This window comes from Rhinopithecus bieti, unplaced genomic scaffold, assembly GCF_001698545.2.
Source record: "Rhinopithecus bieti isolate Rb0 unplaced genomic scaffold, ASM169854v2 scaffold_6536, whole genome shotgun sequence".
NCBI classification, from domain to species: domain Eukaryota; kingdom Metazoa; phylum Chordata; class Mammalia; order Primates; family Cercopithecidae; genus Rhinopithecus; species Rhinopithecus bieti.
The window spans coordinates 2,147,291-2,173,347 of record NW_016805524.1 but is presented as its reverse complement, the minus strand read 5'-3'; the positions used below and the strand labels follow the sequence as shown (position 1 = coordinate 2,173,347).

Here is a 26,057-nt window from a genome sequence, read left to right as displayed (position 1 = left end):
GGAAGATCGCTTGAACCCAGGAGGTCAAGAACAGCCTGGGCAACAGCAAGACCTCATTTAAAAAAAAAAAAAAAAAAAGCCAAAAATGTTTATATAACTTCTGAAGCTGGGTATGATGGGTACATGGAAGTTTACTATACTATTCTAAATGTCTATAATACAAATGTTAAAAACAGAGTTCAGTGTACCAAAAGGTGACAAATCTTTAATCTACAAAATTTCTTCTTTATACACTATGACCACATATTTATTAATTAAAAATGAGATAAGCTCTGAAGGTGACATGTTTAACAAGTTGCAGGGTGTGAACTTTTCAGTCATTTATAATATTAATTTGTAAACCCATTAGCATTGTAATTCCATATTATAGCTAAATATCAGATTTTTTAAACCTGATAAAATATCATGAAAAAATCTATATGTTAAATACATTTTTAAATGCAGTGAGAAATACGTTCCATAAATAGTAGGATAGTAAGGGGAAAAGTAATACTGCCCATTTGAATTTACTGTTTCCATTAGGCATAGATCTGCATAGAATTAAGTCACTTGGGCCTCTGACCTCCTTCCTCAGGTGAGCAAGGGATAGAGAAAAGGGCCATCTTTGAATCTCTTGCTTGTGGATATCATCCCACTAACATTAACTAGAGACTTTTTTTTTTTTTTTAATCTGTAGGAAAATGAGCCTTAGAAAAGGCCCAACTGTACTAAGCTAGCAGGGACTGCCATTTTGTTGGGTTATTTCCAATAAAAGGCTTATGCAAACAGCAGTGCATAAATGTCTATGATACTACTGCAGATTATACCCACACAAAAGAGGGCTGAAGAGAAGGACTATAGAGTGCAATCACTTCTAAATACGACTCTGCCAAGTTACCACTTCATGAAATGGAATAATATACAAATAGCATACTACATTTCCATCTCAGCATTTGTACTTCATCCAAGGATTTCAGAGGCTTGAAACGACTGAGTTAAATTCTTCCTAATTAGCGCACTGTAAACCACTCTAAAGTAAGTTGTCTTTAAAAATGTATTTACTCCTTGAAGTCAGTGGAGTACCACTAGGTTAAAACTGAAATTCTTAAGTGACCTGTTAACCAGAGTTAATGAGAACCCTAGTGGTCTATACAGGTTATACCTTATAAACCTTGGGCTTTCACAAACGCCAAAGGCTCAGAGAAAGATCACAATAATTTGATTCACTGATTAATCCTGCTCTTTGAGATTAGTATTATTCCCAAATAAGTCTCTGACAGTTTTAATGAACAACCAGAACTTTAAAAGGGGCTAAAGAGAATGTGAGAGTCATCTAGTCTTGGGACTCTCAAAGTCATCCGTTTCAAATTCTCAGACTTGGATAACCATTGTCTCTGGTTAGACTTTTCTGGTACAGACAGTCATTCTCTATATCCACAGGGTATTGGTTCCAGGACCTCCCATGGATACTAAAATCCTCAGATGCTCAAGTCCCTGATATAAAATGATATTTGCTTATAACCTACACATAGACTTTATTTATAGATTACTTAAAATGCCTAATACAATGTGCTATGTAAAAAATTGTTATATTGTGTTGTTTTAAAATTTGTACTATTTTACTGGTTTTAAAAAATATTTTGATCCATGGTTGGTTGAATTCAAAGATGTGAAACCTGCAGACACGGAGGGCTGAATGTATCTAGCTTTAGAATCATTTATGTACTAAGTAAGGAGAATCTCCCTAACTGTTATTAAGTAAAAAAGAAACTGAAAGCAGAGAGTGGACCATACTACTTAAGTAGTGGTGGTTAGTGGCTGGCTGCAGCAGGGAACGCCTGTAATCCCAGCACTTTGGGAGGCTGAGGTCGGAGGATCGCTTGAGCCCAGGAGCTCAAGACCAGCCTGGGCAACATAGTGAGACACTGTATCTATTATTTAAAATACAATAAAACAAAATAAAATGTTAGAGAGGATGGAGCTTTCAGGGTACAACATATGCTTTGACCATGATGGCTTAATGGCCCTATATAACTTCTTCCCATCCTTGGTGGGTTAACCAGATTTGCTCTTCTGACTCTACATTCTCTGGTTCGCCTATGTATTAACTTTTCCCAAATAGAGTCAAAAGAAAGTGACAATCATACACATTAGGGCCCTGAAGAAACCTGGCTCCTCAATTTATCAAATATTACACAGGTCATTGGTATTAAGGCTTTTATGTCTTTTTTTGGACAGCCTACTTGGATGAAGATCAGACTAATTAATGTTTTCATTTATTTGCAGATTTGACCATACAAATAGAATTGTCAAAGACAAGAAGCTACTCTTTGTAGAGATGTTATATTCTGAGACAAATAATTAAATATTCATGTATTCCAAATTTCAACAGGCACAAGAGACATTTGTGACAAAAGGTGCTAGGGAATATGTGTTTTAAGTTTGTCTGCAAGACTGCATTTCTCACAGCGTATCACTGCTTCTTAGCACCTTCAGCCTGTTCTGACTCAACTTCAAGTGTACTGTTAAATGCTTTTGAATGAGGTTGATTTCTTTCACCTTTCCTTTCCTTTCTTCTGTTTTCTACTTATTTCTATTCATCTTCCTCTCAAATTTTGTGAAGATTATTTATCCTTGTAAGGAAGAGGGTGATAACTGCAGTCACAGTGGCAAGTATGGGAAAAGAGGGCAAATATCATTAGCAGAAAAAAGACATATTTCCTTAAAGGCCCATAAGCCACAGTAATAGTTTATAATAATGGAAAAGTATTTCTTATACCTAACTTGTTGTCTTCTAGTTCTTTCTTTTTTTAGCTCTAAGTTAATTTCATCCAACAAACACATATTCAGTACCAATGACGTATAAGACACTAGGTCTCCAGAACAAAATCCCTGCCCTCCAGGGACTCATAATCAAAGAGGGAAAAATAGAAAAGCAGGCAAAACTTAGAAAATATAATCAGAATGCCAGAGTAGAAATGTATCAAAAATGATACCTGAATTAGGGACAATAGTTAGGAAGTGTGCAATATCATTGAGAAACGATGAAACTCTGAACTTAACTTAAAAAAAAACCTCTCAGGCCGGGCGCGGTGGCTGAAGCCTGTAATCCCAGCACTTCGGGAGGCCGAGACGGGCGGATCACGAGGTCAGGAGATCGAGACCATCCTGGCTAAACATGGTGAAACCCCGTTTCTACTAAAAAATACAAAAAACTAGCCGGGCGAGGTGGCGGGCGCCTGTAGTCCCAGCTACTCGGGAGGCTGAGGCAGGAGAATGGCGTAAACCCGGGAGGCGGAGCTTGTAGTGAGCTGAGATCCGGCCACTGCACTCCAGCCTGGGCCACAGAGCGAGACTCCATCTCAAAAAAAAAAAAAAAAAAACACCTCTCATATATATGGTCAAATGATTTTTGACAAGGGTACCAAGACCATTCAATGGGGAAAGGGTAGTCTTTTCAACAAATAGTACTGGGAAACTTGGATATCCTCATGAAAAAGAATAATGCTGGAGCCTTACCTTACGTATACAAAAATTAACTCATAATGATTCACAAGATCTAAATGTAAGAGAGTAAAAGTTAAACAATACTTACAAGAAAACACAAGGGAAAAAACTTCATGACACGGGATTTGGTATTTCTTATATCTGATACCAAAAGCATGGGCAACAAAAGAAAAATAACTTGGATTTCATCAAAATTAAAAACTTTCAGGCATCAAAAGGCACTATCAACAGAGTGAAAAGGCAACCCATGGGACAGGAAAAAAAATTGCAAACTGTATATTTGATAAGGGATTGACATCCAGAATATATGACGAACTCCTACAACTCAATAGCAAAAAAGCAAGGAACCCGATTACTGGCAAAGGACTTGAACACACATTTCTCCAAAGACGACATACAAATAGGCCAATAAGCACATGGAAATATGCTCAACATCACTAATCATTAGGGAAATGCAAATAAAAAGCACAATAAGATACTACCTCACACCCATAAGGATGGCTACCATCAAAAATATAGAAAATAACAAGTGTTGGTGAGGATGCAGAAAAACTAGAACCCTTGTGCATTCCTGATGGCATGTAAAATGGCACATCCATAGTGGAAAACACTGTGGAAAACAAAAGTTTTTCAAAAAATATGATCCTGCAATTCCACTTCTGGGTATGTATCCAAAAGAACTGAAAGCAGGGACTTGAATAGATGTAAGAACACATGTCCATAGCCGCGTTATACACAATAGCCAAAAGGTGAAAGCAACTCAAGTGTCCATTGACAGATGAATAAACAAAATGTGGTACACAATACAATATTATTCAGCCATAAAAAGGAAATTTTAACACCAGCTACAACATAAATGAACCTTGAAGATATTATGCTAAGTGAAATAAGCCAGTCACAAAAAGACAAAGATTGTATGATTCCTCTTACATGAGGTAGTCAAATCTTTAAGTAGCTCCAGCAATGAGAATGGTGGTTACCAGGGGCGGGGGGAGAGGGGGCAGGTAGGAATGGGGAGTTAGAGTTTAATGGGTAGAGTGTTTAATGGGTAAAGGAAGATGAAAAAGTTGTGAAAATGGATGTTGTTGATAGTTGTATAACAGTGTGAATACCCTTAATGCCACAGAACTATACATTTAAGAAAGGTTAAAAGGGTCAATTTTATGTGTATTTTATCAGACTTTTTTGAAAAGTCTAATATAAATATTTCTTTACTTAGCAAACATAAAAGTGCCTCTCAAATTTTGCTTATATTTTCAACATTTTAACTCAAGGAAAGAATATTCTTTGTCAGCTGCCAAATTAGGAAAGACTTACTTTGATTCACAAGAAGGAAACAAAATAAAATTTCAAAATACCTTTTTACCTCAGTGGTTAAACTGAGGATTACCTCTGATTCATAAGGAGAGAAGCCAAGGGACAACAGACACATGACCATTCCTTAACGAAAGAGATGTCTGGTTTGTTCTACAATGATTGGAACCCCCAAGTCTATCACAGCCACCTGCTGTGTGCCCAAGGTTGCAAGTGACTCATGTTAATTTGTCAGTAGTTTGGTAAGTGAAATTACCCAAAAATTTAAGAGTATTTTCTGCCAAACTTAAAAAACAGGAGATCAAAATTATGTATTGACTAAACAAGAGAAACTCACAAAAAGTGTAGAGAAATGTAGAGAATTTTATTTCAGAAATGAAAGAACTAATAAAAATTTAGATCCACACTTTAAGCCAGCCATGAAAAGCATACATAGGTAATTCTATATAACCCAACCTAATCGATAATTCCCAGTTTATTTATATTTTACTGTGTAATATAGTAGTAAGTACATACTAATTCAAAGACAAAAATATACAGACACAAAATGCAACTTTGAATCTCTCAAGGGTAAGCCCTAGCGTGGAATCCATCATGTTCAGCACATGCACAACACATACGCTGTGGTTACCTCCTCTCCCCTCACACGGCAGACATTGCCAATTAATCACTTCTAAGCCTGTATGTGGCCTCTCAATTCTCCTCAACACAGCACTCCATGCAATCACTATAATCAATAGGAATTGGCACCAGAGATTGAAGCATGCTTGCCATCCCAGCACCAAGGTGACAGTCGGGGGAAGATTAGGCATAACCATGAATCACACACAAAGAAGATCCAGGAGAACCTCTGCTAGCGGAAAGAAGATCTACACAACAGCTTTTGCAATAGCAACTTGCTACATGAATGGAAGCTGAATCTGCTGACTTGAAGCAGCTACCTTTCCTTCCTAAGTCTGTTTTGGATGTGAATAAAGATCCAGCCAAGTCATCAGTGGTGCAATAAGCTCCATAGTTCTTTACATACAGAGAGCTTTTATCCTTGACAGAATTAAAGAACTGAGGGACACATTTAAGGATATGTTCTTAGAGTTTTGTTACTGCTACTACAGAAAACCTTCCCTAGCAAGAGGGGAAGATTTCCAGATCGGCCAGCCACTCACTACCTGTCCCTCTAATTTTGCTGCTTCCTCCCAGGTTTCTACTCAAACTACATTCCCAACCATTCCTAGAGACCAGCTGGCAGAATGGGAGGCAAGGAAATGGAGGCAGATTTGCAAGTGACAAAAACATTATTCAGAGACAAGCTCTCAATCAGGCTGCCATTGCTAGTAAGTGAATCACGACAAGAACAGGGACTAAAGGACAGATTTTACAGTGCCGCTGCATGGAAGATTTGGGACCACAGCTGCCTTACCCAGTCAGGTCAAACCATGAAGAAGCAGTAGTATTGTTTTTGTTGTTTCATTATATTTTCCAACATAAACATGGCCGACTTCATTGTAAAGGTGCCTCATTGGTTATACCATTTGACAGACTAAAGAGAAAGAAAAAAGCAATAAAGGCACACTATTTTATTATTTTTTAAATCAAACACTTTTAGTGCTTACCATATGCCAAATATCGGTCTAAGCTTTTAATTAATATTCACATTCATTTCTTTCACAGTACCATGGAGCTGGTACTGTTATGCCTCCCAATTTACACATGAGGAAACTGTGGCACAGAAAAGTCAAGTAAAGCTAAAGTAAACGGGTTAGGATTGGAATTCATACAGTCTGGTTCCAGAGTCTGTGCTCTCAGTCATGATACAAAAAGAACAGAGGGCACCTGTGCCTACTGTCTCATTGGTTCCTCCAAATCTCATGAGATTGGTTTCATTCTTCCCTTTTAGAGATGAAAAAACTGAGGCTCAGTGAAGTGAAGTAAATTACTTAAGGTTACTAACAGAGTAGAAAGACTGCAAAACACTATTTACTGGGCACAAACAATGTGCTAGCCACTCTGATGGGTGTCATCTTTTAATCCTCAACAGCCCTATGACAGAGGCACTAGTTTAGTCCACTTTACAGCTAAAGAAAATAGGGCTTAGAGAGAGGTCTGGTAGTTTAATTGGGGCCAAATTAGTAAGAACAGAAGAAATTTAAGTTCAGACCAGTTGAGTCCCAAATCCCTGGCTTTTCCCTTCTGATGCTACTATAAATAAAACTTTATATATCAGCTACAATAACATGTAAGGCATTGTTAGGGTGACAAAGATGACTCAGTTCCATTTAAGAAGCTTACAGTATATTGAAGGAGAAAGGTTAGTTATTCAAATCACTATAATTGCCACACATTTATTCATGAACCATTCCTTGGGGTCCTTCCTAAATGCAGGGCACTGTTCTAGGCACTGCATATAGCAGCAAACCAATCATGTACTTTCCTTGCCCTCTTGACCTAACAATCTAGAGACAGACAATAAACAAGATAAATAAGGAAAAGATATAGTATGTAAGATGATGATAAGCACTAAGGAGGAAGAGCAGCAGGCAGGAGGATTAGAGAAGAGGGCAGGAGGTGGACATTTGAGATGGGGCCGTCGGGGCCTCCCCTGTGCTTTGCTAGACTGTTAGCAAGGCAACATGCCTCACATCACTACTGCCAAAACCGCCCCCGCCCCTTTCCAAATGCCATAGGGTCGCTGGCCCTGGAGAACCACACAGAGACTATAGTTTCCTGCCATTCTCTGAAGTCTTGTACAATTTGGCCTCTATTAGAGAACTTTTTCACTGTTGTCCCTTGGCTTCAGTGACACTGGCACTATCTTATTTCTCCTTTCCTACCTCCCTGACCTGTCTTGGGTCTGCGTCTCCCTGTCACTGAGTCCCACCTCTGCAACAACAGCAAAAAAAAAAAAAAAAAAAAAGAGAGAGATGAGCATGTCTTTTTTCTTTTCCTTTTTTTTGAGACACAGTCTTGCTCTGTCACCCAGGCTGGAGTACAGTGGCACGATTTCGGCTCACTGTAACCTCTGCCTTCTAGGTGATCCTCCCACCTCAGACTCCCCAGTAGCTGGGATCAGAGGCACACCACCATGCTTGGCTAATTTTTTATATTTTTTGTACAGACAGGATTTCCTCATGTTGCCCAGGCTGGTCTTGAACTCATGAGCTCAAGTGATATGCCAGCCTCGGCCTCCCAAAGTGCTGGGATTACAGGTGTGAACCACTGCGCCTGGCCCAATGGGCATTTCTTGAATAACAACCTTGCCCTTTCTTCTCACTACAAAGCTGCTCCTTAAAATCTTGTCTGCTGATACAGTATCAAAGATCATATCCATGTAAATGAGACCCAATTTTCATTTGTAGCTTCAGGATATCACCTTAGCTACTACAGTACCCAACTTTCAAGCTCTCATGAACATCTCTCCCTAGATGTAACCAAAATTGAACTCCTCACCTTTCTGAGGAACTCTTTCTTTATCTGCTACTTTTTTTTTCCCCAGGAGAGGGGAGACAGGAAATCTGTATCTGCTACTTTTCATTACATACGTCACCAGCAAATTTTTTTAACTCCTTTTTTCTCTCAATCTTCAAATCCAATCAATTTCCAAGACCTTTAGATTCTACTTTCGCAGTTTCTCCTGATCACATCACCTTCTTTCCAATCCCTCCGCAATTACCAGGATTTCTTTCTCTTCAGTAACCCCACCACCAATAACTTCTCATGCCAGGTCTCTCCCTTACTCAAACTATCCTATAATTAGCACCAAGTTATTAGGTCACAATTCCCTCATGTGTAACATGGAGACAGAAATTACTGTACAGTACTGATTTGACGATTAAACGTGATTATATTAACCATCTAACATAGTTCTTAACATATAGTAGGAACTCAATAAATGTCACTTATCTTTTTCTTACTCTCTGTGAAATCAAAACAGGGATTTGACATTCAGGGACCTGTGCAATCTACCCATTTTCCTAGCTCTGTCCATCAAATATTCCCCTAGCTATATGGTTCGAGTTTCAAGCAAACTCATACTGTGTGCAGTATTCTCTGACTTGGCCTGGCATTTTCATGCAGACAGATCATTGTTCATGCTTTCCATCCTTCCATTTTGAGTGACCTTTCCTTCCATCCTCTGCCTATCTAAGTCTTACTGACCCTCAAAGGTTTATTATCTCAATAGCTGCTGCCTCAGAAGGCCTTTCCTAAGTGCTTCATACAAGTGAGACCTTCCCCTCTCTCAATCCCCTGAAACCATTGGACTACTCTGACAAAGCCTTTTAGTCAGTCTATAAATATGTGCCTGTATCAGGAAATAAGGACACAAAAGTAGAAAACTATTCATGTTATAACATGGTTATTACTGCCTACGTACTTATTTTGCCCTAAGTATATTATAAACATGAAATAGACCAGCATAGTGATTGTATTACTCATCTCTGTATTCCCTACAGGACTTATTATGATACTTTGGTACATAATGTAAACTTAAATTTGATGGTACTCATAATTATTTTGTTATACTTCAATAACATTTTATTCCAGAGAACCATAAAGAGTTTCATAGAGAAAAATAATTATTACCAAAAGACATGGAAGAGAAATTACTATTATTTGTAAAATGTCAGATGAAGAAATATATATATACAGCAATTATGTGCATAAAACTTTACCATGATTAAAATATATAAAACTAGAAATAGAATTTAGAGGCTTAGACACTTAACCTCAAACTTCGGTTGAAAAAATATTATCAAAGCAATGATTAAATAAAAATAATCACTCAATAAAACCTCAATCCTTATACTAAATGTTATTACAAACTTCTGTGTTTTGTTATTAAGAGATGCTCTCGCACATAAAAGTCTTATGACTGGGAATCACCATGCCATATGTAAATAGAAATTAAAATGATTGAATAAAGAACAAATTCACTGTACTGAGTCCCTGATTCGGTGTTAAACACAAGGCTATTAGTCAGCAGGATGAGTCAAATACAAAGTGTAAAGAAAATCTGACAACAAGACAACCCCTCTAACTCATCCCTTCCTGTTCAACACCACTACCAGGAAACAAAGTTAGAACCATAACCCTCCCTAACAAAGTTAAAGCAAAATCAAATAAAGATCCATTATCCAGTAGCTTAGATGCCATCAATGTATGAATATATGCTTAGACAATGAAAATGAGTCTTTGTGTGTTTTTGTTTTTTTTTGAGACAAGGTCTCGGTCTGTCGCCCAGGCTGGAGAATAGTGGTGTGATCACAGCTCGCTGCAGCCTTGACCTCCTGGGTTCAAGTGATCCCCTGACCCAGCTAATTTTTAATTTTTTTTGTAGAGACAAGGTTTCACCATGTTGCCCAAGCTAATCTCGAACTCCTGGACTCAAGCAATCCACCCTCCTCGGCCTCCCAAAGTACTGGGATTACAGGCATGAGGCACTATGTCTGGCTGGAAATGAGTCTTTAACATCTCAAATGTATTATTTCTTGACCTGAAACTTCCAAATGAATTTTAACTCTAAACCAACAAGGTAGGGTCTAACGAGGATGAAGGGTCTATCTACATGTGGGGCTAAGGTAGACACATACCTAACCATTTGCTTTAAACATTATAATGAACAAATTAACTGTTCAACTTCTAGTGTTAACTATCACAAGCACAATTACATAGTCAATTTTAAATTACTGAATAGTACACTAACATCCATGTTCTACTCTTAAAGATACTAAAGGCTGTCAATTTGTTTTCCTTAAAAGCAGGAACAGTAACACTTACTTTAATAGGGAATCTATTCCTTAAAAAACGGACTGTCAAGTAAAAGTTTCTAGCTAAAAAATGATTAACAACTAAAACATTTGCAAAATGCTTACCAAAAAAAGGGAGCAATCACAATAATTGCTGAAACATAAACTAGTGAGTGAACAAAGCAGACATTTTACTGGGAAATGCCACACCACCGGGGCCCCTATTATAGGTGATAGTAAAGATAAAACAGCGTATTACACAAAAGGTGACTCTTCAAAGCTAACCCTCTCCCTTGCTTATATGACAATATGCTTTTATAGAAAAAAAAAGAAAAAAAGTACAAAATTATAGGCATGCTCCAGACGAGAGGAAAAAAGTGGATACAGCAAACAGTGAATATGATGGCCAACCACTGCAGAGAAATCTAAGTCTTCATTTAGGAAAACATGTAAAATAAGTTAAAAATTTTAAACTTCGGTATATATAGAAGATATTATAAAACAATTATAATACAAAAAATTAACAAGCACCTCATACTCTAATACCTTCTCAATATCAAAGCTTCAAATTAATTTTGAGACTAGCTAATATTTATTGAGTGCTTAGCAAGTGCTAAGCCTAATATTAAACACTTTACATACATCTCCTTTAACAACATCCCTATGAAGCAGATATTTATACTGTCCCCTATTTTATGTAAGTGTCAGAGCTTGATTTCAAACGCAGAGTCTCACTTGGTTCTTTAAATACTATCATATTTACTGTACTAACTTTCATATAATTTTAATGATTTAAGCACATGCACAGGATAATCAACATGTCCAGTCCTTTGGTCCTACAGGAGTTACCATACGGATTTTTAAAACTTACTCACCTTAAAGTACCTTTACAAAGAGGAGAGAAGACGGGAAAATTAAATCAGGATTACTCTTAATTGCAGTTCCTTGAATCATAGCCCAAATACGAACTTGGCTAGGACTGCTGCGGGAAAGATTCAAAGGCAAAATCAAGCACTCATGCTGCCAGGCAAAGCCAGGTCTCTCAACAAGTGGAATACCAACTTTTAAATAGGTTTACACGAGCTTGGTCGGGAAGGAAGGACAAGGGAGCCAGTGGACACAAGTGCTAAAAAACAGTGGCGGTCAATGTGGGATGAGGGAAGAAGGCCTGAGAAGGCTGCTGTAATTTCAGCCTTGATGCAATAGAGATTGTATTTCCTTTATCTTTAGGGAAGTGAAGTACAGCAGCCCCCTTGATCCTCGAGTGGATGCCTGCAACCACAGCCACTACTGAACTCTATATACACCGGTTTTTCCTATGCACAGATACCTATAAAGTTTAACTTATAAATTAGACACAGTAAGAAATTAGCAGCAATAGTTAATAACAAAATAGAATTATAACAATATACTATTTACAATTTCAGAACAGAAGATTCATTATTACTATAGATTTTGGCAACCTCAGCCTTGTCAATAACTTTCACCTTTTCACTTAAAGGAAGCACTTTACGGCTTCTCTTTGGAGTATCCAAATTGCCAGCATCAATAGTCGTGGGCCTTGGGGCCATTATTAAGTCAAATAAGGGTCACCGGAATACAAGCACTGGGATACCTAGACAGTCAACCTGAAAACCCAGTCGGCTACAAGGTGACTGACAGGTGGGTGGCACATAGAGTGTGAAGATGAGGGACAAAGGGAGGATTCATCTCCTAGGCAGGACACAGCAGGATGGCAGGAAATTTCGTCACAATGCCCAGAACCGCATGCAATTAAAAACTCATGAATTATTTCTGGAATATTCCATGCAATAAATTTGGGCCATAGTTGATGGCAGATAACTGAAACCATGTATAAGGGTGCACAACTGTAGTGACCAGATTACTCCATTTCATGTAAGTGGTATGATCCTTTTTCCAAAACAAGATCACCTTTTTCACCAAAGTTGATCTGATACAGAGTTCCATCATACACAGCTAGTTAACCAAAGGGTTAAAAATTCCACCTGAAATATTTGGAATACATCAATATCTATAAGTCAATATAAAAAACATCACCGGGAGGCTGAGGCAGGAGAATGGCGTGAACCTGGGAGGCAGAGCTTGCAGTAAGCCGAGATGGCGCCACTGCACTCCAGCCTGGGAGGCAGAGTGAGACTCCATCTCAAAAAAAAAAAAAAAATTCACCCTACAGCTAACAGGTAATTCAGAAGAAGGAATCGGAATGGCCACTGTGCACTGTGTAATCTCAATAGTAATCAGGAAATGCATAATGAAACTGAATAGTGAAATAGCATTTCATACCCCTCATGCTAACAAAAATTAAGTCTTAAAAAAAAACAGTGGGCTGGGTGTGGTGGCTCATGCCTGTAATCCCAGCACTTTGGGAAGCCAAGGCGGGCAGATCACTTGAGGTTGGGAGTTTGAGACCAGCCCGACCAACAAGGAGAAACCCCGTTTTTACTAAAAATACAAAATTAGACAGGCGTGGTGGCGCCTGCTTATAATCCCAGCTACTTGGGAGGCTGAGGCAGGAGAATCACTTGAACCAGGGAGGCAGAGGATGCGACGAGCTGAGATCACACCATTGCACTCCAGCCTGGGCAACAAGAGCGAAACTCCGTCTCAAAAAAAGAAAGTCTTGGCTGAGTGCAGTGGCTCATGCCTGTAATTCCACCACTTTGGGAGGCTGAGGCAGGAGGATCACCTGAGACCAAGAGTTTGAGACCAGTCTGGGCAATATCATAACATAATTAGCTGAACATGGTGGTACACACCTGTAGTCTCAGCTCCTTGGGAGGCTGAGGTGGGTGGATCCCCTGATCCCAGGAGTTAGAGGCTGCAGAGAGCTGTGATAGTGCCACTGCATTCCAGTCTGGGAAACAGAATGAGACTCCATCTCTTAACAACAACAACAACAAAGTCTTATATCAAATGTCAACCTATATACTTCAAGCTCCAATGTAAATTGGAATAAGTTGAAAATATTCAATGAAGCTAAAAATCACATATAACCCAGTCTAGGGATATTACCCTCATAGGTAGTACCCCAAAGAAACTGTCATATCTATGTAAGGTATCATGAACAAAAATGTTCACTGCTGGAATGCTTGAAATTGGAAAAAATTAGAAACAACTTAAATGCAGATCAAGAGAAAAACTGATAAATTGTATATGTTCACAAAATGGAATACTGTATATTTGACTGACTTGCAACTACATGGATGTTATCACCAAAAAAACCCCATAATGTTATGGGAAAAAAAGAAGTTGCAGAATAATACGAACAGTATACTATTTAACTGAGCTTTCAAACCTAAAAAATACTAAGTATTATAAACAAATACATAAAGAGTAAACTTTTTTCTTTAAATGGGTATAAGATACAATAAATTCTGGATAGTACTTACCTCTAAGAAAAGAGCACGATATAAATAACCCAAAAAGGGCTTAAAATTACATATATGGACTCAATGTCTACGGGGCACAATATTCATAAATCAAAGTCCTGACCCCTAATGTGATGGTATTTGGAGGTGAGGTCTTTAGGGAGTAATTATGTTTAGAGGAGGTCATGAGAATGGGATCCTTATGATAGAATTAGTGTCCACGTAAGAGACCAGAGACTTCCCCTTCTCTCTTTCTTTCTCTTCCTGCCATGTGAGGATGCAGCAAGAAGACCACCATGTGTAAGAAGAGAGCTCTCACTGGGATCCATGCTGGCACCATGATCTTAGACTCCCTGCCTCCAGAACTGTGAGAAATAAATGTCTGTTGTTTCAGTCACCCAGTCTAGGGTATTTTGTTATGGCAGCACAAGCTGAAACAGTAAGTGTTATATTTTTCAACTGGTAAAAAATAACAAAAAACTAAAATCCAGATTAAGTGAATGACATAGCATGGCAGTTCTCAATTAGAACACACTAATAAGACACTGGTTCTCAGAGAACAACTTTAAGACTATTATCCTATATGTAATTCTATTTTTTTTTTTAAATACTGACTTTTTCTTCTTCAAAACAATCAATAATCAGGTTCTGACAAATCTTTCTGATGTCAGAGACACTCAGTCCATCTGGAATGCCATCCCTACTGTTCTAAGCCAACACATAGCCTCTCTCACTAGTCTTTTCACCTCTGGTCTATTTTCTCTCCAATTTCCAAATTCACCCTGTGTACCAAGAGCAAACCAGAACTTCTGTTTTGTTTGTTTGTTTTCTTTTTTTCTTTTTTTTTTTAAAGAGACGGAGTCGGTTGGACATGGTGGCTCACGCCTGTAATCCCAGCGCTTTGGGAGGCTGAGGGATCACGAGGTCAGGAGTTCGAGACCAGCCTGGTCAATATGGTATAACCCCATCTCTAATACAAAATCTCTAAAACACAAAAATTAGCTGGGTGTGGTGGCGCATGCCTGTAGTCCCAGCTGCTCAGGAGGCTGAGGCAGGAGAATCACTTGAACCCAGGAGGCAGAGGTTGCAGTGAGCCGAAATCGCGCCACTGCACTCCAGCCTGGGTTACAGAGCGAGACTCCGACTCAAAAAAAAAAAAAAAAAAAAACAAAGAAAACAAAACAAAACAAAAAAAGGGATGGAGTCTTGCTCTGTCACCCAGGCTGGAGTACAGTGGCACAATCACAGCTCACTGCAGCCTCAAACTCCTGGGCTCAAGTGATCCTCCTACCTCAGCCTCCAGAGTAGGTGGGACCACAGGTGCAGGCCAACATGCCCAAGAGCATGCCCAAGAGCTTCAAGAGCAAATCAATCTACATAAAATGTTACTTTGGTAATGTCACTGTTAGCTCCTGGAATTTAACTCTTTGACAGCAACCACTGCTGAACAATAAAATGAAAACTCCTTAATCTAGCATGTAAAGGTCTCTAAGCCTGGCTCAAAGCTGTATTTCTAACTGTACCTTCCATTACTCTATACAAATGGCTCTTTCTAGCCAAACTGCTCTATTCAAAGCCCTGTATGGGCTTTCCTCATTCTCACCTCTTCTTTGGTCATCCTGTGTCTCCTGTTTGGAATGCCATCCTCTCCAACACCACCTTTCTCACAGTATCTAAATTTTAGTTGTCTTCTAAGACCTTGCCACAAGTCTTATCTAATCCCTAAATCCCTCCCTAACCAATACACTCTAATTTAGACTCATTCAATCAATCAATCTTTATTGGATACCTGGCATGTGACAGGAGACACAGTTCTAGGGGCACTCATAGAATGCCTATATATATATACACTACACATGAATTAAATAGTTTATTAATGTATATGTTAACCTCAACTACATTACGTGCTTCTTAAAAACAAGGAGTTCATTTATCCCACAGAGCAATAACATAGTACTTTGTGTTTAGGGTTCAACATTCTCTGGCTAAATCAATTTTGAAATAAGTTACAATCATCTAATTTTTTGACCCAAAATAATCAATGCCTATCCTTGGAACTTTGAACAATTACGACACTTTCTTGTGATATATATATATATATATATATATATATAAAACAAGAGAAATGGACTTGGAGTCAGAAGGTCTGTGTGGAACTTGAGCTCCACTGTGCACTATCTCTGGCCATATTACTTTCTCTGCACATTAATCTCCATAAAATGAGAATATTTACACCTACCTGTGAAGACGTTCATGACTGTTACGAGGCATAAGTAAATTAGAAAAAGATATATTTTATTGTGCTAGAAGCATGCCTCACACTCATTCATGAATCCAACAAATTTTTACTAGGTTATTTTCAACAGATGCCAATATCCTCATTTCCCACCAGAAGAGTTAATACAGATCTGTTTCCTTTCTGGTTTATTTTTTTCTTCTTTGAGATAGGGTCTCACTCTGTCACCCAGGCTGGAGTGCAGTGGCACAATCACAGCTCACCACAGGCCTCAATCTCCCAGACTCAGGTGATCCTCCTGCCTCAGTCCCCAAGTTCTATCAACACAAAATCTAGGTAAGAAGCTGGGACTACTGGCATGAGTCACTATGCCCGGCTAATTTTTTTTTTTTTTAATTTTTTTGTAGAGATGGGGTTTCGCCATGTTACCCAGACTGGAAGATCCATTTCCTTTATGCTAGGTGATGGGAATGCTGTCTTTGACTAGTAAATGAAAGAAAGGAATACCTACAGAAATATTCAAATATTCAATTAAAATATTTGAATTATATATTAAATCATAATCTCTTAAGGCCATAAAATTATTCTATTTTTAAAATGTCTTTATTCTATTTATCACATAAGGCACAAACGTTAGTTATTTATAACCTTGCTAAAGCACCAATGAAAATGGGATTTGGAAAAGAATAGAGAAATTAATAAAATTGCTAATTATAAGGAATATGATGAAGAAAACTTTGAATTCCTCTTTCATAAAATCGTTTTTCATATTTGACTTCCTATTTGAAGCAGGATACATGGGAATTCATTATTGATTAACTGGCTAGCCTACCTGGTTTTTCAGAAGACTTATCAACCTCTGTTAGGAATCCCTGCTGCTCCTGCTGGATGCAGTTGCCCACAAGAGAAGTGGCTGCTTTTAAAACCAATTTTAGATTGACTACAATTTGGAGCCTACCCTTGGGACCTTCATTTGGAACTCATATTTTTTTTTTTTTTTTGAGACGGTGTCTTGCACTGTTGCCCAGGCTGGAATGCAGTGGCACTATCTCAGCTCACTGTAAGCTCTGCCTCCTGGGTTCCCGCCATTCTCCTGCCTCAGCCTCCCAAGTAGCTGGGACTACAGGCATCCGCCGACACACCTGGCTATTTTTTGTATTTTTAGTAGAGACGGGGTTTCACCATGTTAGCCAGGATGATCTCAATCTCTGCCGGCCTCCAACTCCCAAAGTGCTGGGATCACAGGCGTGAGCCACCACGCCCGGCCTGGAGCTCATATTTTAAACCACGATTTGGTCTCTATCCTCATTGTCTTTATATACAAGGCTCATCTCTCTTAATCTGCAGTGGCTTGAAATCTCTCATTATCTCTCTGTTTCAGCTACTTGAGAAGTCCACTGCCCATCTTTGAGATCCACCCCAGAAAGGTAATTTCAAGTAGACCATCTAGCCTACAATATAGGGCTCCTCATATACCCTCTAAATTTAATGATACTCAATCTAGCCATTTTTACATGACACAGCAACAAACAGAAATTTGTGCATTTACCATTCAGTTTATAGACAAAATCTTACATTAGGTACAGTTTGACTATTTTATTTGACTATTTTCCCTTTATTTTCTTTCTAAGTCACCTTTTCTATCAACACAAAATCTAGGTAATTACTATATAATGCTTAAGATTATAGGCTCTGGTGTGACACTAGTTCAAAAAACTGGGCTGCACTGGTTATTAGCTATGTTAACTTAAAAAAATTACAAATATTTTTAGGCCCCAAGAGCAAGAACCACCACTACTGCTTCACAGGTTTTTGTTAGTATTAAATGAGTTAGTACAAGTAAAACAGAAGAGCACCTAACATGAATTCTATACAAATCCTGCATTTTTAACATGGAGTAACACTAGTTATTAGAGTAATAAGCTATACATGTACTTTCAATGCTTAATAAGACTGAGCAAGTATCATTCTGGTGAGTAGGCTCTTTTGAGCTTGAAACATTATAAACACAACTTAGTTGTCTCCGCAGCTCGTCTGTAAAGATAAATATTTATAGATTTTTCTCCCTCAAGTTTATTGTTTTAACACAGAAAGTGGTTACTAGAAAAAGTGTGGAAAGTAAGGAAAAGTGAAGGGGGGAGGACATGCATATTTCCACTATATACCACTATGTGATATATTTACTTCCAAGAACTTTATAACAAAATGTAATTTTAAAATCAGTCATATAAAATTAAATCCTACCATTTCTACCTACCAGTACCATGAAAGTATTTTTCCTTGTTGGTTCAGCCTTTGGCAATATAATTTTCAATAGCAGCATAATATTTCAAGTTGAATTCATATATTCTAAAGCAAACCTGGGCAGGTTCTTCTTGTGACAACTGCAAGCATACGTGCCATAAAAGAATAGTGATGGGGGGGCCTAGGTACAGTGGCTCACACCTATAATCCCACTGCTTTGGGAGGCTAAGAGTTCAGGAATTCAAATCTGGGATAAGGACCAGGAGTTCAAGACCAGCCTGGGCAACACAGTGAGACTCTATCTCTAAAAAAAATTTAATTAAAAAAAAAAAAAAAAAAAAAATTTTTAATGTCACTCAGGATCCACATCATGGGAGTGCAGACTTTTTTCTACAGCACAAAACACTGGCATCTTTCTAGTGTTCAGTATAGTCAAAAACAATGATGGTAGCACTAAGTTAATAAATACAGGAAGAAAAAATATTGAACAAAGTTGTGGCTTCAACTGACATGTTAATTTTCATTAAGGAGCACTTCCAATTTTTCACTAAGACAAATTAACAACTTCAATCAATATACAAAATATACATATTTGCATTCTGATTTAAGGCAAGTCAACCTAAATTCATCCACAGTAAGAAAAATTCATAGATGTGCCTATGTTGAAACTCAAATTTTCCATCCGGTAGCTTAAGGATACCTGAGGTTATCAGAGATTTAAAAAATACATACAACACACATTTACTGAAACCTAATTGTGAATTTTGCCAGACTCAACACATACTACTTTAACTGACTAACAACAACCAGTAAAAATGTTTCATTTATTTAAAAAATTACCAGCCTGGGCAACATAGACCTCAACTGTTAAAATTAGACCAGGCTCGTTTTTTTTTTTTTTTTTTTTTTTTTTTGAGACGGGGTCTCGGCCCCCTTCTTAATCGGCCAGGCTAGAGTGCAGTGGCCGTGATCTCAGCTCACTGCAAGCTCTGCCTCCCGGGTTTACGCCTTCATCCTGCCCTCAGCCCTCCCGGAGTAGCCTGCCGGCCCCCTATAGGCGTCCCGCCACCTCGCCAGCTAGTTTTTGTATTTTTTAGTAGAGACGGGTTTCACGGTGTTGCCAGGATGGTCTCGATTCTCCTGACCTCGTGATTCCCACCCGTCTCGGCCTCCCGAAGTGCTGAGGATTACAGCTTGAGCCACCGCGCCAGGCTAGGGGGGGGGCTCATTTTTAATTTTAGCTTGGCGCATGCCTGGTAGTCCCAGTACTGGCGAGGCTGCAGTGGGGAAAATCACTTGAGCCAGGGAGGTCGAGGCTGCAGGAACAGTGATCTCACCACTGCATCCAGCCTGAGTGACACAGTGAGACCCTTGCCTCCAAAAAAAAAGGGGAAAGAAAAAAAGAACAAGAAAAAAATAAGAAAAGAGAACATTAGGCAGCAGAGTGGGGAAAAGGAGTTCGTGAATTGGAAAGGGAAAAACTTGGATTCACGTCCCAGGCAAGGCCCCCAACTAAGCACAGCCAAAAATCTGTTTACTTAACTCTAGGTCTATACTTTAAAGGTGTAATCCTTCAACTGATGATCCTAGGGTCTCTTCCAGCTCTAAGTATAAGATGTAAGAAACATAAAGATTGGATAATGCTATCATTATCTGGATGAACTGAGGCATAGGCAGGCGGACTATTGATGTACATCATATTCCTAAACCCTGTAATTTTGTTCAGGCACTGTCCAGTTGCTATGGCTGTAGTGGGGTGGGGTGGGGGGGCGGAGTCCGGTAGCACAGTGGCACTATAACTTCCCATTATTGTTATGTAAATGTATTGTTTTCTTTAAAAGTACAAACAACATAAGAAAATCCTGCTTTAGTCTTTTTGTTACCTTGGTCCCTATCCCTTTAACAATAACCACCCCAGACTGAAATTAAATATTGAGTTGCTTCATTAAAGAAACTTTGAGCATTTACCTCCCTGGTACCACAGGAAAACAATTTTGAATCTGCCTAATCAACCGGAATTAATATGTCTGTTGAAATAAATATGTTTGCATAGTTATTAAAGGAACACATATAAAAATCATGCTTAAATTCATTTATTTTGAACCATACCTATGAGAAGTAGATTAAATATAAAGAAAACGATAAAATGATGAATTATATTGAATTTTCAAAGCAAATTAAATTATGCATTGAAATTCTAGATGGAACGTACTTTAGAATGCTAAGTTGTGTTAATTTTTTGTTTATTTGTAATATGCAATAGATGGGGAAGATATATGTTGAAATACTCTTGGCTCATTAAAATGCAACACAGGAATATACGCTTTTTAAAAAATCTTTTAAAAGCAAGAAGGAGATTTTTCTTTGCCATTTTCAAATAAACATTCATTTCTGGTCCTCATTATAAGCAAGATATAGTATAGTGACAGATTTGCTGTGTCTTTGAGTTAACAAAAAATAATAAACAAGGTAAGCACCAGAGTACTGTGGAACACACTGAGCTTATTAGTATTAATTTTTTACATGTTTCAACTGACAAAATGTAGCTATAATGGATACCCTGATTGTAAATTTAAACTGCTATGCTTATGTGAAGATTGTGTAATAAGCAGTCATTATGCTCTTTTCTTTTCTGATCTCTAATGGGAAAACTAAGAAGTTCTTCCTCCTTTAAAATTAAGTGCTTTAATAAAGTAAGATTTTTAGGGGAAAAAACACTCAACTTTTTACGTTGTAAATTACTAAAAGTTGCTCTCACTAGACTTGACTATTTAGAAAGTACAGTGATTAAATGCTTTCCAGAGCTTAGATGTTAGTGCTTTCAACATCAAATGTACAATGAGAATCATGTCAGCACTCTGCTCTGCGAAGCTTTGGCCTTCAGTGAGCAATAGAACAGGACAGCCAGGTCCTGCACGACTGAGATAGACAGAAATGCCTTAGCAAACCAGAGCCACCAGATCCATAATTTGCTTCTGACCACTTATGCCTACATACTTGCCCTCAACCCACATGTTTGCAAACATTAAACTAACAGGCTATTCCTTTGCTCCTAATCACACAGGCTGCCTAATGAAGTTCCTAGCTAAATCTCTCCACTGAAATTACTTTCCATAGGAAAAACCGTACAGATATCCTAATAAATTGAATAAAGAGATTGAAAAATTGTAGGAATTCTGCACACACGTGTAACTGCCAAAGTAAAAGAAATATTTTAAAGTATGTATTTATTGTCGATTGATTTCCAACTTATGGAAATGTACATACAAACACTTGAAAAATACAGCTTCAAAAGTACATACTTTTTTTGGATTCTGGAATGTGTTCAAACTTGGCAGAAACTGTGGGATCCTTGAAACATCAAGGTTTTTCACTTTTTCTTCTTCCTTTTCTAAATTGCCCATAAACTTTCATCATCAGTATTTTGCTACAGGTATAGACATGGCTAAGATACATTGATTCATCCTAGAAGGAGGGATGTTTACAGAAATTAAGCCAGATTCAGTCAAAGCAAAGCACAGGCTTCAACATGAAACCCCACCCCCACCTAAAAAAACCTCAGCAGTAACTATCTAACTTATCTATGTGTCTCCTCTACTCTTCCCTTAATTCTTCTGTGTCATGTTTCTGGTTATATTATCATGTGCTTCCAACTTCTTTTCCTTTGATAAGAGTAATTTTAAGAGGCTAAATAATTTTTTTTTTCTTACCCCATAGCAGTCTCTTAGCTGACTGGTCTGAAATTCTTTTGCTCCACCTCCTAATATCTGTCACAAGAGTCAGATTACAAGTCAACCCAAAGGGGAGCACGGAGTATGCACGTGAAGAGGGAACACAAGAAAAAGGGAAACACTAGTGGTTAGGGCATCACTAGAAGCCATAATATAGTTTCTGTTCTTTATTTGATACAATTGTACAAAAGGATACCATGTTAGATATAACATTAGGCTGAATGTTAATTTCCTAAATAAAAATTCTCTTTAAATATGTAAAATAATAATCCCTTTATTATTCAACATGTAGAGATTTATTAAACACTTATAAAGTAATAATTTAATATTTGCAGTGAAGGAAACTTTCATCTTCGTTTTTAAAGTCATCTAGACTACCATCAGAAATATTAACAGTGAAATACATTAATTACAAGCCAAATGATACAATGTATGTAGCTACTTAGGTATTTTACTAAGAAAATAACTTTATCTTTGATATTTTCTATTTTAAAAACTTATCTGTGAATTGATTTAAGGACTGTATATGTAAATCTGCTAAAATTATTTCAGTGGATAAAATAATGAATCAGTACCTATTTACATGCTGCCAAAGCACACCTATAATTTTTAAAATGATGATAAGAGTAGCCTAAGGCAGTCAACAGACATCTCAGAAATCTCAGTGTAAGTGGTTTTAACTTGCAACATGATGCCAAAAAACTTACAACAGGGAGCTGCCATCTTGCATCCCCACCTGTGTGCACCTAATCTCAGCTGGTTCCCGAGATCCCCTGAGCACCAACCCTAGTCCCACGCGCAGCCCCTTATCCGCTCCAACAAGATGAAAGAAACAATCATGAACCAGGAAACACTCGCCAAACTGCAGGCAAAAGTGCACATTGGTGGAACTGCTCACAGAAAGAAGGTAGTTCACGGAACAGCCACAGCAGATGATAAAAAACGTCAGTTCTCCTTAAAGAAGTTAGAAATCTCTAGCATTGAAGAGGTGAGTATGTTTACGAACCAAGGAACAGCGATCCACTTTAACAACCCTAAAGTTCAGGCATCTCAGGCAGTGAACACTTGCACCATTACAGGCTATACTGAGACAAAGCACCTGACAGAAATGCTACCCAGCATCTTAAACCAGCTTGGTGCAGGCAGTCTGACTAGTTTAAGGAGACTGGCTGAAGTTCTGCCCAAACAATCTGTGGGTGGAAAAGCACCACACTACTGGAGAGGATGATGATGATGAAGTTCCAGATCTTGTGGAGAATTTGGATGAGGCTTCCAAGAATGAGGCAAACTGAAATGAGTCAACTTCTGAAGATAAAACTTGAAGAAGTCACTGGGAGCTGCCTATTTTATATTAATTAATATATAAATTATAAAATTTTATAAGAAATTTAAAAATTTCTTATTATATTTTTAAGATAATTTTTGTTTATGGGTCTGATAAAACCCAGATCTCTAATATTTTTGAGCCCAAGCCCCTTGGACACTGCAGCTCTTTTCAGTTTTTGCTTATACACAATTCATTCTTTGCAGCTAATTAAGCAGAAGAAGTCTGGGAACAAAGTTTGAAACAAAGGTTAATAAAGTTCTTTGCCTAGTATACAGTTGTATTCTTTATTTCACTGATACTGATCTGTACACAGTAATCACAGCGTAGTGTAAAAAAGGTAGTATAAAGTTCTCATGTTTGAAGAAAAAAAAAAACCTTACATCAGGAAAACATCTAACTAAAGCAACAATAAAACTTGTTTTTTGGTTAAAAGTGCTTGGTGGTTCTCTAATACATATGAGCACCTGAAAAATGTCAGATCCAAATCTACTCCATTAGGATACTGAAGTTTCCAAAGCCTACAGAGCTTCAGCTGATCGTAATTGTTGTGAAGGGGGAGAACCTACTGTGTGCTCAATCTTGCCATCTGTAGGTGCTTTACACAACTCCAGGGTTTTTTAAGTAGGGTCAAAAATTTACAGTATTTTTTAAAACTAATTACCAGTCACAAAATCCTTTTGCTTTATGTCATCCTTCAAAAATTCTCTGAATAATTTTGGTACAATCCCATCATAAATTTGCTCAACATTAGCTCTATCCACAAATCCGTTTTACATTCATAATACAAATACAGTCTTTAATGATCAAGTAAATATTTATTCTTATATTTAGCAAAATGATTTTCTTCCAAAATAACTCTCCAAAAGATACTGCTTATAGAACACAGCAATTATTCTAAGACTCCTTTACAAAATCACTGGTGGCCTGCAATGTAACAATCCACATAAAATACGAACCGAAAAGTATTCATAATCAGGACCTCAATCTCATCGCTACTCATGAACTCTACTACCACTCAAGATGCTCGCTCATTCCACTGTCTCACCTGTTAATGTCCACAACTGAAACACAGATGCATCATCTCCCGTAATTAAGATTTCGGCTAGAACTGGCACAGTAAGCTATACCATTTCCAGACCTAACAGATTTACACTACAATTAAATATATTAAAGTTTCTGCACATAAAAAACTCATATATACCTAATCAAAAGGCATCTTTACCCAGTCAGTAGGTTCATCTGTAGTTCTGATTATTTTAATTAACAGATATTCCAAAATCAAAATAAGTACAAATACGCCATCTTCTAAAATTATCTAATTCTCAATTTTATTTCTCTCATTTAGAGTTATCAAACTTTACTTGCAAAACTGTATCCTTAATTAACCACAGGAAATTTCCAGTAAACTGAAATCACCATAAATTCAGTAGGTATAATGAGAAATCATCTCAGAGTAGAATATAGTCCTTAAAAAGAAATAAGCACTTATATATAGTTGCAGTTTAGCTTATTAGAGAATTGTATCCTTAAAATACTATATAAATAATGTAAATTTGAATTGTATTTTCAATATACAAAAGAAATTTAATATTTAAAAGAAAACTGCTGAGTCCTTTTTTAAAACTGAATAATCTTTAGCAATACAAAGGATCAACTCCTACTTAAATTATTTTATATGTAGGAATCTGATACGTTAAAACAGGTTGTCTATGTAGTATTACTCTAATTAAAAAAACAAAGAACAGCTAACCAAAGAAGAACGAGCTCAGCAGAGAAAATACGAAAAAAATTTTGAAGTAATGTTTCTAATTAGCAAGGGCTTTCACAAAGACATAATAGCAAATTTTGCTTTCCTGATTAATTAGAACACCAACACAAAGAACTAGACTCTAACTGGCAGTTCTTATAGAGAACTAGGATGGAACAGATGCAAGCAACAGTAGAATATGTGTTATTTTTTAAAAGGGCACTGAAAATCTGTGTCATAGATATATAGATAGGCGATGGTTCTCATGTTTAAACACTTTCAACAACTATAAAGGCTATGTAGCTGGTAGCATAACAGAAATAGTTTGGCCAAAAAAATACTAAACTTTGCAAAGAGCTTTTTGTCCACTTAGCTGTAAGGTAAAATATTGACTGAAAAGACCTTTGAAAACATCTAGAATTGTTCCTCTTTCTATGAATGATTCCCTAATTATCAGAGACATATTTCAGTATTTGCTGTTAATTTTAATGGAAGAATTGCACAGTACACTCAAAGAATACCAATTTCTTCCTCCAAGATAAAAGGAGGCATAGATCATTAATGTAAAATTAATATGCCTAAATTAAATGAAAAGAGAAAAAGAAATTAAGGAAGAAATTTAGGACAGGACCCATAACAGCACCGCAATTAAAAAGATAAGGAAAGGAAATTCTCAGGAAAGACAAATAAATCCTCCAGCCTCCAAGATGAGAAACTTGCTCTTAGGGGAAAAAAAAGATTAACATTAAAGAATAGCAAATTGAGGTGAAAAGAAGTAAATTCAAAATACTGCAGCAAAAACTTCTGAATGCCAATTTTTTTTTTTTTTTTTTTTTTTTTTT

The 26,057-nt window shown here is 37.4% G+C and overlaps 1 protein-coding gene and 1 pseudogene across 5 annotated transcripts in view; one reads left to right on the top strand and one right to left on the bottom strand.

The window, feature by feature from the left end:
* Positions 1 to 26,057, bottom strand: part of NCOA2 (nuclear receptor coactivator 2) — a 306,070-nt gene that overhangs the window by 144,545 nt on the left and 135,468 nt on the right. The window contains exons 1-2 of one of the 5 annotated variants that reach the window (XM_017872740.1): positions 8,245 to 8,506; positions 6,218 to 6,337 (exon numbers count right to left, since the gene is read on the bottom strand). The exons of 3 other annotated variants lie outside the window; for them this stretch is intronic. The gene's annotated coding sequence lies outside the window, so the exon portion shown is untranslated. Of the gene's footprint in view, positions 1 to 6,217; positions 6,338 to 8,244; positions 8,507 to 26,057 lie in introns of those variants that run through there. One more of the 5 variants, XM_017872739.1, reaches the window with a different exon arrangement.
* LOC108530080 (transcription factor BTF3 pseudogene) lies at positions 22,965 to 23,369 on the top strand (annotated as a pseudogene).